General features: G+C 36.7%; 1 pseudogene; it reads right to left on the bottom strand.

Moving 5' to 3' along the window:
* Positions 1–3,768: 3,768 nt before the first annotated feature.
* On the bottom strand, positions 3,769–4,425 carry LOC147949130 (uncharacterized; annotated as a pseudogene).
* Between the last annotated feature and the right edge of the window lie 8,489 nt (positions 4,426–12,914).

Raw genomic sequence — 12,914 nt, 5'->3', positions numbered from 1 at the left:
AGAAGACCGTCCTCGTGCATCAAGTGGAACTAATCGACGCTCAACTAAACCAACTGAATCAAATCTTGGCTGGAGAACTTGTCGACTTAGCGACAGAGCACAAGAAGTTAGAGGAGATGAGAGAGATTGCGGAGGCCGATGCCGACCTGTGTGTGGTTCCTCCTCCTGTTGATTGGGATTAACTAAAAGCTCATGGTTCCTCCTCCTCTTAATCGGTTTTTAGAAGTTAATTCCATTGTAATGTCGTCTCCTCTTCTTTATGAACCCTGAACTTGTTTGATTTTTATTTCTTTTTGTAATGTTTCATATTAATATAACTCAGCCGGTATTATGATAAATCAGCCACTAAAGATTTATAAATCAGCCGTCACATGAATCGTTGAGAGTTTTCGTTTTCCCATAAATATTGTAACTCAGCCGCAAAGTCATATATATCAGCCATTTATTTTCATAAAGTTTCTTGAGGTAACTCAGCCATTCTCACTCTAACTCAGCCGTAACATGAATCGGTGCGACATTTCGAATTCCCGTAAATATGATATCTCAGCCGTCAAATCATATATATCATTCATTTACTTTCAAATTTTTTCTTGTGATAACTCAGCCATAAGTCACTATAACTCAGCCGTTACGTGACCTTTCGTTTTCCAATAATGGTTATAACTCAGCCGTAAAGCGATATTTTGGCGGGAAACCATAAGTTAACCTAATATTTTAAAATCCAGTTGTTGGCGGGAAACCATAAGTTAACCTAATAATATTAATATTTAATTGTCGAGTGATGTTCTTCTTCTTAAAAACGAAAATCCCCAAATGTCGAATGCTTAAACCCTAAAAAATCAAATTCTCGTAAATCATGAGCAATGTATCTGGAGATTCGAGTTGTGCATTAAATGTCCGAGAGAGAGGACGAGGTACATTTGTTGGCGTACCTAAGAGATGTTGGTGTGGAGAAGCAATCGTGGCCAAAAATTCGAAATCGGAGTCAAATCCTTGTCGACGATACTTCCGTTGTGGGTATGCAGCTGCGAAGAAGGTAGAGTCTGTTCTTGGTTATGTTGAATCTGTTCTTGTTGGTTTATATTGAATCTGTTCTTGTTCCAATTGTTGTCTCCATCACCTTGATAGCTTATGAATGATGAACACGTCTTCAAGTGGGTCGATGAGGCACTGTTGGATGAGGTAGAGTCTTTCTCTGTTCAAACTGAAAAACTACAAATGGAGCTTGGGAAGGAGCTATTTGAGAGGGTTGAAGATGCAAAATCAGAATTGAAAGCAAGGATGAAGGTTATGATAGTTGTGATAGTTTTTGGTTATATAATCATGTTTGGTCTATTTAAGATAGCAGGATGAGATAGTGTATGATGGGATTATGTTTCCATAATGTTGTTTGTTAATGGTTATGGATTCCAAGCAAACTAATGTTGTTGTTAGTGGTGTTTTATCAATCTTTTTTACTAACTCAGCCATATATTTACTATAACTCATCCATAACTCACTATAACTCAGCCGTCACATGACTTTTCGTTTTCCCGTAAATATTATAACTCAGCCGTCAAGTCATTTATATCACTCATTTACTTTCAAGTTGTTTCTTGTGATACCTCAGCCATAACTTACTATAACTCAGCCATCACATGACCTTTCGTTTTCCCGTAAATATTATAACTCAGCCGTCAAGTTATATATATCATTCATTTACAAGAGTATATCTGGTTTTTAGAAAGTTTTAAAAGGTTTTACAAATTGTTTATAATGATATACTATATCAATTTTATTTGCTTTTCTAAAAGCTTTACAAGTTGTTTCTAATATTAAAACAGTAGACTCTGAATAAAATATTTTTTAAAATAGAGTTTACAAGAGCAGTGACTGAAATATTTTAAACTCTCCCCCTTCATAAGGAGTGTTCACCGGTCCGATTAGGGTGGCCTCCCAACGGAAAATGTCGTCATCAACAGTTACTAAAAAACAGTCAAACACTCAGGATGGGAGCGGACCGTATAGATCGGACTCCAACGGTTCTTCCACCACCAGCTTGCTCAGTTTAGATCGCCAGATCTGACAATCCCGCCTTAAGGATTCAAGCCTTTCCATCGGCACTTCGGAGCCCTTGGACACCATCTCCTCCAAGAAGGCACATGGACCTTCTACGTCATGGCTTTCGCGGAAGAAATAGTCCGTTGACTCCAAGTGGTTGATGTACCGCCTCAGCCTCTCCAGGCAAGCTCGGTAGGCCAAGACTTCCGTGTTGTGCGGGAAGTCAGAATTTCCCAAAGGTTCGTAATCACCTTCGGGTAAGTTGGGCACCACCATACGGGAGACCTGTTCTACGCAAGAGGCATGCTCAGCAAGTAGACGAGTCATGCGCCACTTCGCCAGAAAAAAACCTTCGGCGATAAGCTCATCCAGGACTCGGATAGTCCCTTCCAATCGGTAGAGACGAAAGACTTGCTCGAATTTAAGACGAAATGCTTTAATATAAGCGCCAAGTCTCTTGCGGCGAGTTCGGTACATCCGGAGTTCCCTTTGCAAAGGATTAAAGTAACGGGATCGAGACGGAGACTCTTGAGGGGGGGCATTATCCGACGCATTCGGACCGAAACCGCTAGTTCCAGCGGCTGTCAGTTCTCGGGCCCGTTTCAACCATGCAGATCGGGTAGTCACTGGCATCTTTGCTAGTTTCGTTCTAGTTTGGAATGCTCTTAACATTTCCAACCCTTTCCCTATTTATACTAAAACTTGGAACGCAACCCCCATTGATTCCACTGCCGGGAAACCATAAGTTAACCAAATAATAGGCGGGAAACCATAAGTTAACCAAATAATAGAACGTGTAAAAATCACTATAAGTCTATAAAAATCCTACATTACGGATTTATAATTGGTACGATATCTCAGCCATTACGGATTTATAAATCAATATATATCAGATTGTTTCTAGTGATAACTCAGCCATAACTCTGCTGTCAAGTGAAAATATCAGCCATTACTCTTTTGATAACTCAGCCATAATTCACTATAACTCAGTCGTAACTTGACCTTTCGTTTTCCGGTAAATAATATAACTCTTTGATAACTCAGCCGTTATAATATATCATTCATTTACCCGTCAAGTCATATATATCACTCATTTACTTTAAAATTGTTTCTTGTGATAACTCAGCCATTACTCAGACGTCACATGACCATTCGTTCTACCGTAAATATTATAACTCAGTCGTCAAGTCATATATATCACTTTACTCAGCCATAATGTTACTATCTCAACCATAACTCAGCTGTCACATGAATCGACGAGACCTTTCGTTTTCTCGTAAATATAATAAATCAGCCGTCACATGACCTTTCGTTTTCCCGAAAATACAATAACTCAGCCATAAAATCATATTTTGGCGGGAAAAAATAGTTATATGATTTGGCGGTACTACGGTATCAAGGCAACTAACACCAGTTAGACAACACCATTTTAGCTGTATTACGATATCTCAGCCATTGCGGATTTATAAATCACTATAACTCAGCCGTTATATTAATCGACGAGACCTTTCGTTTTCCCTTAAATACCATAGCTCAGCCATACATTAGTATAACTCAGTCATTTGCTTTCAGATTGTTTGTTGTGATAACTCAGCCATTACGTTAATGAAATATTTAATTAAAAAAGGAGTTTACAACCGCAGAGACTGAAATATTTAATTAAAAAGAACAAATATAAGATAAATTATTCAAGAGTTCTTAAAAATAGATTTGAACTATTTAAAGTATTCAGTTTCCACTCCCAGCATATTGATTAGTCATCTCTCTAGCCATGGCGTCAAACCTTCTCCTATCAGATTTGTAGAGGTTAGCAAGGTATTCAATGGTCTGTTCCTCATCATTGACCTCTGGTTCAATTAACTTCTCCACTAATTCCTTGAAAACCTTAACAATGGACATGGGAGTCCACCAGTCGCGCCTCAAACGTTTTAGGTGAATGCCTCCCCTATCTGCTACATTTGGGTGGCAAATTCTTGTAATGAAAACAACCTGCATAATCAAGAAATTTTATTTAAAAAACTATTGAGTTGCTGCAAAAAAAGAAGTACTAATAATCATGCTTGCTAAAATAAAAAGGAGTATAATCAAAAATAGATACCTTGGGGGGACTACTTGGGTAATCAGGTGGAAAAGTAAGCCTAAGTTTAAACACTCCCCCTTCATAAGGAGTATTCACTGGTCCGATTAGAGTAGCCTCCCAACGGAAAATGTCGTCATCAACAGTTACTAAAAAAAAGGCAAACACTCAATCTCTTTTATCCTTAACAGTAAAACAAATCTACTCTGAAGATGTATGTGTTTACCTGCTGTGATGTTTGGCGAAAGATCCCTGTTCAGACATCTCAGATCAGTCCTTATAAGGCTTGAAGGAGAACGACGGGCCATTTCTGACGGATTGAAGGAAGAATGTAAATAGATTTTTCGAATCTGAGAGATGATTTAGGAGTTTTCGTGAGACAAATGTTTGATGAGTAAGTCCGATAGCAAAAAGTATTTATAATACGCGAAACGTCGCTTTGGTTTACAAAAAGTACCCCTTCGGCTTCATAAGCGACGCTTCGCGTATTACGCCTTCAATCAATTACGGTTTTACAAGTCTCTGATAGCGCTGTTTCGAACTATAACTCAGCCTTAACGTTACTATCTCAACCATAACTCACTATAACTCAGCCGTCACATGACCTTTTGTTTTCCCGTTACTATTATAACTCAGACGTCAAGTCATATATATCACTCATTTACTTTCAAATTGTTTCTTGTGATAACTCAGCCATGACATGACCTTTTTTTTTTCCCGTAAATATTATAACTCAGCCGTCAAGTCATATATATCACTCATTTACTTTCATATTGTTTCTTGTGATAACTCAGCCATTAATGAGAGGAGAGGAGATACTAAATTGTGGAAAATAGGTACCTTTAATACATGAAAAAAGATACTCGCTTTTAATACAAGAAATGGAAAATAATTATTTTAAAATAAACAGACTTTAGAGTCGCGAGTTGATAAGGTAAAACTGGAATTCACTGCTGGAAACCCTAAAGGATCTCAGAGACTTTGATGGACAACCACCAAAGGTAACAGTTTTTGCACATGATTTCAAAGATGTCTCTACAGTGGAGAGGAAGGAGACCGTTGAGATGATGGAGACCATCTTCTAAATAACACATCACAGCACAAACGGGTGAAGGGAGTAGCGGGTTGTCAGGATAGCGAAGGGAGACTGTGTATGAGTTTTTTCGGGCCGTCTTATAACGAGATAACTCAAACATAAAATAATTACCGGTTAACATGGCATCCGAAGACTTCAGAGGATAATGATTCGCATCAAACAGCTGGAGGTAATGGACGGCCATATCCTCATTCCCTTGACAAATACTTAGTACCCCACATGCTAAGGTGGCATAACCGTCGGCCGGTACAATACGACTGAGAATATCAATCCCACGCTGGATATCTCTATCCTCAGCCACAACCCTTAGCCCTTCGTAGTAAATGGCAATGGGGTTGCCGGCCTCAAAGCATTTGACGAAGAAAGGCCTGTGCCGCCCTTCATTTTGGAGGCTACCATCAGGGGCATTGGATGTGTTGATTTCTGATGGATCAGTACAAAGCCAATATATAGCAGCTGTCTTTAGAACTTCATCACTGTATACTGCATTTTTCCCCCTATGACCAGCCCTTAAAATAGAACCAAGTGAGGACCATCCACCATATTCTGCAGCATTTTCTGCAATAAGGGAAACGATTTGTATGAAAACATCGTCGGGGAGATCCGGCATCTTGGGTGCTCGAGCGGACAGAGTGTTGTAAAAAATAATTTTATTCTAGTTTGTAGTTGAGAGGTAATAGACTAAAGTAACGGGAATACTTGTATATATACAGAGATGGAATAATATTATATTATTTGGTTGGATCAGAGTACAAGAAAGTTTTCCCGTAAATATTACAACTCAGCTGTAAAGTGAATATATCAGCCATTACTCTTTCGATAACTCAGCCATACCTCACTATAACTCAGTCGTAACATGACCTTTCGTTTTCCCGTAAATAATAGTATAACTCAGCCGTCAAATCATATATATCATTCATTTACCTTTAAAAATTTTCTTCTAATAACCCAGCCATTACTCTCTATAACTCAGTTATAATATGTCCTTTCGTTTCCCGTATATATATAACTCAGCCGTCAAGCGATATTTTGGCGGGAAACCATAAGTTAACCTAATAATAAACGCGACCTTTCGTTTTTCCTATTGTTTTTCCTTTATATTTTCCTCATTCATATGTCTGACTCTCTTTCATCTCTTTCATCTCTTCTTCGTTTCTATTGTTTCTCTTTATCTTCTCTTAAATCACAGATCTGTCTATCTGTTACATCTTCCTATCGACATGGAAGTTGTTCCTCACATCGATGGACAGTTTTTTAGAGATGTCGAAGCAATCATCTGCGCCACTGGTCGAGAGAATATTCCGGTTCTAAACCCTGGTGTGGGTTCCTTGGTTGACAAAACCACTGTTACGTGGTTCAAGTTCCTTCACGTTCTCTCTATCGCGATCGGAGGAATATTTCAACACAACTCGTACCATGCGTGGCCGACGTACCGCTTGATTCCCTTCCACTTTAAGAGACGGTGGTTTCTCCTCCTCGCGGTAAGATCAATAAAACAAACCATATTGATATTATTCTTTACTCTTATCGTTCCTTTCCTTCAATTGTAGCGTAAATACACGTGGGATCCAAAGCATACTTTAACGGTCTGGACGCAGTTTAATTTGGTGGCTAGAACGATATTCAGATCCCAGATACGTGCTCTCAGGAGGATATGGGCGAGTGGTGGCAATAAACCCAAGATGCTGACTAGCATAATTTGGAATGATTTGGTCGATATGTTTGAAGAATTTGGCCCAGATGACGTCGGTTTCAAAAAGTGATTGTCATTGTACTTTTGTGTCGTCTTCTACATGAACTAATGAACTATGAACTACGAACTATGATTTTGTGTTTTTTTATTTTTTTTTATTTCGTTTTGTTAGTACTTTCATATTAATATAAGGGAAGGGAATCAGTCGTTATTACGATATCTCAGCCATCACAGAATCATAACTCAATCATAAAGTTCAATAAGTCAACCACATTATAGAATAACTCAGACATCACTTTACCGTAACACTTTGAATAATTATTTTAAATTTAGATTTGAGTTATAATAATTTTAATTTAAATTTTCGGACAAATACTTTTACAAAAAATAAAAATGCGTGAAACGTTTTAATAATATCGAGAGACGTTTTAATACTTTAAGAAAAATAAACTCGAAATTCGAATAATAATTATTTAATTATTTGCAATAATATCTTGTGATAAAAAGCTCACTTTATGAATTTATTATGCGTGTGGATTTGAGCAGGCACATAATTAGTGATTTTTCACGCTTCCCTAACAACACTTTTTGTAATATCGAGAGATGTTTTAATACTTATTAGTAATCTGACAGAACAAAAGACCCAAGAAAGAAAGAAGAATACGTTTTCATATCTTCATATTATTGAGAAGACCCTAAACAATAACTCAGCCATAACGTTACCATAACTCAGCCAACCCCAATTTAGAATGACTATATAACCGACCAAACCGATCCAAACCGGAAACTAATTTTTCCATTATTTTCGGTTAATTACGGTTATATTCGGCTTGCTATCGATTATATTAAGTTAATCGACCTAATTTGGATAACATTTGGGTTATTTATGGTTATATAGTCGTCTAACCGACACATAACCGGAAATAACCGAAAAGTAATTTCAGAATTTTTTTAAAAATTTGAAAAATGGTTATCATATTAGTATATCCAAATTACCACCTTAAACCAAACACAATATAACCAAAACCAAACTGTTATATTAAAACCCATAATATTGAAATATGAAACATACATATCTAACCCTAACCCTAACCCTAACCCTAACCCCTAAACGTCATGTGTTGTATGTTTTACACATCCTTGGTGAGAATGTGTAAAAATCAATCTTTGTCTATAATTATTACTTTTCATTGCTTATTCTACTACACGCTCAGCGTTAGGATTAAGACCCGGATGATCTTCAAAAATACCAGCAAAAGCATCCTGAGTACCGGACGCTTGACCACTCGAAAAGTTAGTGAATTGACCCGCATTTCTAGAAGATGTACCACTAGAACTTGAATTAAGTCTATTTTCATCAAATAAAACGATTCGTCGCGTGATTGTAATATTCCTTTTTTCATTCTATATTTTAATTTTGAGTTATAATAATTATAATTTACAAATATTTCATAAGTCAGCCGTTTATGTCGACAACTCAGCCGTATCAGTCAAATGTTTGAGAAATACTTTTATTAAAAAAAAAATTTTTTAATTCAAATTCAAATTTTAAATTCTTTTTAAATAAAAAATCGCTAAATCTTACTTATTATGCGTGTGGTTCTTAACAGTAAACATAATTATTGTTTGTGTCTCTCCAACAACACTTTTTGTCTTCTCGAGAAGGTATATAATAAATTAATATACCGTAAACAATAACTCAGCAATAACTTTACCATAACTCAGCCAACCCCAAATTAGAATGAATAAATAACCGACCAACCGAACCAAACCGGAAACTATTTTTACATTATTTTCGATTAGTTACGGTTATATTCGGCTTGCTATCGGTTATATTAAGTTAATCGACCTAATTTGGATAACATTTGGGTTATTTATGGTTATATAGTCATCTAACCGACACATAACCGGAAATAACCGAAAAGTAATTTCAGAATTTTTTTTAAAATTTGAAAAATGGTTATCATATTAGTATATCCAAATTACCACCTTAAACCAAACACAATATAACCAAAACCAAACTGTTATATTAAAACCCATAATATTAGAAATATGAAACATACATATCTAATCCTAACCCTAACCCTAACCCTAACCCCTAAACGTCATGTGTTGTATGTTTTACACATCCTTGGTGAGAATGTGTAAAAATCAATCTTTGTCTATAATTATTACTTTTCATTGCTTATAGTGATTGTAATATTCCTTTTTTCATTCTATATTTTAATTTTGAGTTATAATAATTATAATTTACAAATATTTCATAAGTCAGCCGTTTATGTCGACAACTCAGCCGTATCAGTCAAATGTTTGAGAAATACTTTTATTAAATTTTTTTTTTTTAATTCAAATTCAAATTTTAAATTCTTTTTAAATAAAAAATCGCTAAATCTTACTTATTACGCGTGTGGTTCTTAACAGTAAACATAATTATTGTTTGTGTCTCTCCAACAACACTTTTTGTCTTCTCGAGAAGGTATATAATAAATTAATATACCGTAAACGATAACTCAGCAATAACTTTACCATAACTCAGCCAACCCCAAATTAGAATGACTATATAACCGACCAACCGAACCAAACCGGAAACTATTTTTACATTATTTTCGATTAGTTACGGTTATATTCGGCTTGCTATCGGTTATATTAAGTTAATCGACCTAATTTGGATAACATTTAGGTTATTTATGGTTATATAGTCGTCTAACCGACACATAACCGGAAATAACCGAAAAGTAATTTCAGATTTTTTTTTTAAAATTTGAAAAATGGTTATCATATTAGTATATCCAAATTACCACCTTAAACCAAACACAATATAATCAAAACCAAACTGTTATATTAAAACCCATAATATTGGAAATATGAAACATACATATCTAACCCTAACTCTAACCCTAACCCTAACCCCTAAACGTCATGTGTTGTATGTTTTACACATCCTTGGTGAGAATGTGTAAAAATCAATCTTTGTATATAATTATTACTTTTCATTGCTTATAGTGATTGTAATATTCCTTTTTTCATTCTATATTTTAATTTTGAGTTATAATAATTATGATTTACAAATATTTCATAAGTCAGCCGTTTATGTCGACAACTCAGCCGTATCAGTCAAATGTTTGAGAAATACTTTTATTAAAAAAAAAAAATTTTAATTCAAATTCAAATTTTAAATTCTTTTTAAATAAAAAATCGCTAAATCTTACTTATTACGCGTGTGGTTCTTAACAGTAAACATAATTATTGTTTGTGTCTTTCCAACAACACTTTTTGTCTTCTCGAGAAGGTATATGTAATAAACCAGCCATAATTTTGAAAATAGACAAATCAAAGTTTTACAAATCCAAGTACAACGAGATAACAAACGAAACGAAGGAAGGACATAATGCATTATTTAATCTGGATCAAAAAAACCAGGTGCCTCATTGTAGATTTCTGCAGCCATTTTAACCCGTATAGCCTGGATATTTTGATCACTGATTCCATCGAAAGACACACCAAGCGCTAGACATTCAATAAACTTTAAAGCATACACGCCACAGTCACCAACCTGTACGTTTTGAGGGACCTTGGAGGCACTCTTCCTCCTGAAACCGAACTGATTGGCAGTAGGTGTACGAATTTCGTGAGGAACGTTCGCGTTCATCATTGCTGGAATCATCCATGTAAACGCCCTACAATCATTCAGCATTTTAAGCTCACTCTTTTCGGTTACTTGTCCCACGATGCTATCATAGCAATCAATATGCCTTCTCTTTAGATCCACGTGCCGCCACCCAGTGATTGCCTCCAGTTTGTGGACAAATATACAGGTGATCCACATCTTCTATCCACTTCAAATTAGTTTGTTCATCTGATGGAATCAAACCTTTAACTAATTCTTCATAACAATTGCCTGTCATTGTAAAAAACTTGGGTTTCATATTGAACATCGTATAATCACCAATCATCGATCTAGTGAACCACGGGTCTATAAACGCAATGCGTTTGTTGTGGAATGGGAAGGGATCTCGTTTGTACCTAATACTGAGGAGTCTCATAAACGCGCCCAAGTGCTGTAAAACAGAAATCAAGTTATAATATCTCAGCCGTAAACATAATAACTCAGACGAGATCCTAATAACTCAGACATCAAGTTAAACTTACTTTATCAGACAGCCACCCAAATGTACCAGATGGCCAGTTATTTCTTTCGGTGATGAGAGTCCTATAGAATTCAATATTTGATGTTGACTTGCCTAATGGTGTACCCCTAAGAAAAAAATAAGAACAGGTTAATATAATTTTAACAAGATGTGATTAACAAGGGTCTAAAGGGTCATACTCGACTTTCTTTAGGTACTCCAAAAGTTTCTGCAACTTGACCGGATCAACAGGTGCCAGAGGATCATATATTCCAGGTCCAGGTGAACAGTTCTTCCTCATGCACGTCAGTCCGTTGTCCCCAATATAAGGAAAAGTCCTCTCTTGTGTAGCTTGTAGTTTATTCAATGAACTTCCATCCGGGGACAGCTTAACATTCTCCAGCCTTAAAGCTTTGATTCTATCAAGCCTAATCTTTTCCTCCTCATCATCCTCAGATTCAGGTTCAAGGATATTGTATTCAGCCATAATCTTGGCTGTCATATCACATATACTGCTGTCAGCAGCGTCGGCACCAGCGTTTGCACCAGCTTTGGATACTCCCTCATTCAAATCAGATCCCAATTGATTGATTTAATTAGGCTTAGTAGTCTTTCTAACTCTTTTCTTTGGCGGATTATTTCCATCCTTCTCTTCCGCCAACTCTTTGACCTTCTTTGCAGCCGCCGCCTCATCTTCTGCCTTCTTTTCCGCAAACTCTTTGACCTTCTTCGCAGCCGCCGCCTCATCTTTGGCCTTCTTTGCCGCCAACTCTTCGTTCTTCTTCGCAGCGGCCGCCTCAACTTTGGCCTTCTTTGCATTTAATTCTTCGTCCTTCTTTCCATCATTGGCATTTTTCCTCGTGTTAGTCCGTTGAATTGGTTTCGTAGCAGCTGGAGACTTCTCAATGAAATTAAGAAGATGATCTTTATCAAACTCATCTTTATCAAACTCTTTATTCAGATTCCTACTGACCCCAACCAAACCACTGCCAACTACCTGTATAACATAAGCGAAGACAATTAAAGATAATGATAACTCAACCTAAACAATCTGGAAACTCAGCCATAAGATTAACATAATTCAGACATTACCGGAGGACTGTTGAAAGAGTAGTTTTGGTGCATTTTTCCTGGAACTGCTGGTACTGGTGGACTTTTTGGTGACAACAGTTCATCAATAAGGTTCTTTATTTTGAAATTTTTACAAGTGTTTTGTGACAACAGTTCATCCCCAAGGTCTTCAACATTGTTTTGGCCAGTTTGCCCAACACCCAAGGAAAGCACGTGCTGTTTCATCTGCTTGAGATCACTCTCAACAGAACGAAACCTGGTTTCAAACCTTTCATTCATCCTCTCTTCTATTCTATCTCCAATGTTTTTTTCAAAGGTGTCAAACCTTGAGGTTAAATTAGACACCAACTCAATGAGAGTTCCAACCGGTTCACCACCCTGACTGTTGGAAACTACCACCTTCTGTTCAGCTCCTTCACCAAATCCACCACCCTGACTGTTGGAAACTACCACCTTCTGTTCAGCTCCTTCACCAGATCCACCACCCTGACTGTTGGAAACTACCACCTTCTTGACTTTCTGCTTCTTTGCGGGAGGAGAGTCAGAATCAACATCCCAAAAACCTTTAACAAACTTATCCTCATGTATGTCTTGGATAAGGCGATCAACTGCTGGGTCGTCTTTTTGATCTGGCCACGTATGAAATAGCTCCCGTACATCATCCTTCATAACCATTTTAGTCACACGCAGCTGTAACATAAGAGAATATGAGACCCATCAGGGAATAATAACTCAGTCAACACTAAACAATAACTCAGCCAACACTAAACCATAACTCAGCCGTAGAACGTTACTAAACAATACTAAACA

Source organism: Camelina sativa, chromosome 2, assembly GCF_030686135.1.
Source record: "Camelina sativa cultivar CO46 ecotype springtype chromosome 2, ASM3068613v1".
In the NCBI taxonomy this organism is placed as follows: Eukaryota; Viridiplantae; Streptophyta; class Magnoliopsida; order Brassicales; family Brassicaceae; genus Camelina; species Camelina sativa.
Note: the sequence above shows the minus strand (reverse complement) of the source record. Positions and strands in the feature narration are given on the sequence as shown.